Genomic DNA, 3,650 nt, shown 5'->3' with positions numbered 1-3,650 from the left:
CTAGAAAACCACAGAGGTAAGTAACACAGTACCCCCAAGAGACCAGGAAAGAAGGAGTAAATCACTGGATTTTCCCCAAACCACCCAAAAGGAAGGAAAAGAAGAAAAGAAGACACCCAGACAAGACTGCAAGAAACCAGCGGTGGTTTCCAGGAGAAGAAGACCTGTGGAGAGAGGAGACCAAGTCCAAAAGTCACAGTGGAGTCCAGGAGGAGTAGGAGCTACTACCCACCCAGCTGTACTTGCAGGAGTTGGTCAACTGTGAGGAAGGACAGGCCAGACTGATGGATGCAGAAGATGCCCCACGCTGTAGTGTAGATTGCAGACAGATGTCGGTGGAGGAATTCCATCAACAAGCTTTGGCGAAGGCAAATTTGTGGTTAGTGGGAAAGTGGTGCTGCCCTCGGAACAGCAAGGGCCAGGAGGACTCAACCCAGAAGGGGAAGTCAGAGGGGGCCCTCAGTGACAGAGAGAGCCCACAGGAGCAGAGGCAGCACCCACTGGAGTCCCACAGGACGGGGACACAGAAGTTGCAGAAGGAGCCCACGCAGAACTACAGAAAAGGATTCCGCGCCACAGGAGAACCACTCAGAGGGCTGTGCGTCGCAGGAAGGAGTGCTGGGGACTAGAGCTACATATCACCAGAAGATCCCTTGGAGGAGATGCAAAGAAGCAGTGGCAGCTGTAGGAGACTCAGTGAAAGGGAGTACTGTCCTGCGTGGGAAGGCAAGAACTTACCTCCACCAAAGTGGGATAGCTAGTAGAGAGGACCAAGAGGACTACTCCAGACCACCACCTGTGATGCAGGATCCATGCAGCTCAGGAGGAAAGGAGATCCACGCAGCCGGTTGTCATTGCAACAGGTGCCTGCGGATGCAGGGGAGTGACTCCTTCACTCAAAGGGAGATTCCTTTTTTGTCCTAGTGCAGACTGAAAACACGCTGCCCTCAGTGGATGCATAGCCGGTGGACATGTTGCAGTTGCTGGCAGGAGCCCTGGAAACAATGTTGTAGAAGAGGCCTTCTTCTTGGAGGCAGGTTGTAGGGTCCTGGAGGTTGCAGTTGCAGTTCTGAAGGCCAGAAGCCGAAGTGGAGGTTGCAGAGGAGTCCTACGGGAATCTTGCAAGCCGAAGCTGAGGACCCACGCAAGATAGAGACCCTACATAGCCCTGAAAGGGGGATTGGTCACCCAGCCAGGTAAGCACCTATCTGGAGGGGGGTCTGACGTCAGCTGCCAGACCTGGCCACTCAGATGCTCCCGAGTTCCCTGACCACCTTGGAAACAAGATGGCAGAACAAAGGGACCCTCTGGAGCAGAACTGAGCATGGACAGGGGAGTGATCACTCCTCTTTCCATTGTCCAGTTTCGTGCCAGACCAGGGACTGGGGGTCCCTGAACTGGTGGGCACGTGTTTATGCACAGACGGCACCAAATGTGCCCTTCAACGCATACCAGTGGCTTTGCGAGGCTACCCCTCCCAAGCCAGTAAAACCTATTTACAAAGGGAGATGGTGTTACCTTCCTCTCCCAAAGGAAATCCTTTGTTCTGCCTTCTTGGGTTTGACCAAATCAAGCAGCAGGAGAGCAGAAACCAGTCTGAGCGGTAGCAGCAGCTTGTACTGCCCGGAAAACCATGTAAGACTAGTGGTAGCAATTCGGGGGTCCTCTTAGGAGCCTCCAGAGTGCATGGAATCATACTTCCAATACTTGCAACAGTATTGGTGTATGATTTTGACATGTTTGATACCAAACATGCCCAGGTTTGGAGTTACTATTATGTAGCTGGACATAGGTAGTGACCTATGTCGAGTACATGCGTAAAATGGCGTCCCCGCACTCCCAAAGTCCAGGAAAATGGGCCTGGAGGTTGAGGGGGCATCTCTACTAATGCAGGGGTGGCGTCACACACAGGTACCTGCATTCTACCCTCTGGGCTGAGAGGGCCTTCCATAGGGGTGACTTATAGCGAACTGGTGCACTGACCTGTAGCGAAAACGGGTGCATACACCTGTTTCAAGCAGACTGCAATGGCAGGCCTGCAGAACCCTTTGCATGGGTTCCCTGTGGGTGGCAGAATAACTGCTGTAGCCCATAGTGATCCCCTGCTACCCCAATGCCCTATACCATATACTAGAGACTTACATTGGGGGACCAGTATGCCAACTTTGGGAGGAAAAATGTACAGTTACCAAGTTAGAAGGGAGAGAGCATAATCACTGGGGTCCTGGTTAGCAGGATCCCAATGAACACAGTCAAACACACTAATAACAGGCAGAATAATGGGGGTTACCATGCTAGAAAGAGGCTACTTTCCTACAGGTACTTTCCCTGTCACTGGGAGGAGGCTGATAAAAAGAGATGCACAATTCAGCATGAGCCTTTGTGGCCAGCTCGTGTGGATCTTCCTCTGCAGATCTCAACCTTGCATTTTTTATTAGCAGCTTGCTCTGTTGCCTTGGTGGAAAATTTAGGCTATTGATATCATCAACTCCCACAACCAACATGGACTTGTTGGCTATTCCTTCCATGCCAACTTACCATTCTGCATACTTGACCAGATCAAACCACTTAATGAGACGGAGAAGCTGCCTTGAGCTTTGTGTAAAAATTAAAAAACTTGGGCTCATCTTTATGAAGAAAGTGTTGTAGAAAGCACCATTTATGCAATTTTTCCAACTTTTCTTAGGGAGGGTCCTCCCTAGTCTCCCCTTGTATTGGTGAGGTTCGCTCACATGCAGCATATGGGGACTGGTGTGATAAAATCTGCCAGAACTGCTTTGGGTTTCCAGTCGGGCCCAACCTACTGGACTCGTCATGTAGCAGCCCCTTCCTAGGGGCATTGACTACACCCACTCAACAAACATCCAACCCAGATGTCACCAGGCAGATGACCCTGTCAATAAAAGGCCTGGGTTTGCGAGTTCATGGTCACTTAAGTGTCCATACTGCTTGCGTATGTGTGGTCTGTTTCATTAGCATGTGGGTCTCGGGTCCACTACCTCACTCTATGCATGTCTGTTTTGCTGAACATGTTAAGCACATTGTAATCATGTATTTATCCCTGGAAAGCCAACTTCTCATAAAGAATACTGGTTGCCAGCAAATCTAGAATAAAAGTAAACTAGACTAAAACCTCTCGGCTTTCAAACCAAGCCAAAATTGTATAGTCTTCAGCAAAGAATGTGCTTCACTGTACCCCAATGTGTTTTACTAAACCATCTGCTAGCATACTATTAATAGATAATAATAACAATACCAACAAAACATATTTATAACCCACTTTCTATTATTAAATCATTATGATCAGCAGTAATAAAAACTAGAATATAGGTCCCTAAAAATGTTTTAATACTATTGTTAATACATAAATAGGTGGTTTCTCTTTCAGAAAAACCTTCTAGACAAATAGTAAAGAACTGTGATTTGAATATAATGGCTCAAATTCATAAGGGTAGAGTTAAGTAACACCCACTTCTATTAGGACTTGTTCGTTTTTTATTTTTTTTTAATTTTTTTACCATATTCACTTCTAGTAGAATGGCAACAAGTCAGAGATATGAGGGTACTAACGAAAGACAGTATTGACAATTTAACACATAGAAACAAAGGAAAAAGGTTGTTGACCCAGCGAGAAAATATGCAAATATTTG

At 47.6% G+C, this 3,650-nt stretch overlaps 1 pseudogene; it reads right to left on the bottom strand.

Annotated features, from left to right (window-relative positions):
• Window positions 1-3,371: 3,371 nt before the first annotated feature.
• LOC138294326 (U7 small nuclear RNA) lies at window positions 3,372-3,426 on the bottom strand (annotated as a pseudogene).
• Window positions 3,427-3,650: the final 224 nt, after the last annotated feature.

The sequence above is a fragment of the Pleurodeles waltl genome, chromosome 4_2 (assembly GCF_031143425.1).
Source record: "Pleurodeles waltl isolate 20211129_DDA chromosome 4_2, aPleWal1.hap1.20221129, whole genome shotgun sequence".
NCBI classification, from domain to species: domain Eukaryota; kingdom Metazoa; phylum Chordata; class Amphibia; order Caudata; family Salamandridae; genus Pleurodeles; species Pleurodeles waltl.
This window is presented reverse-complemented; position numbering and strand designations above follow the sequence as displayed.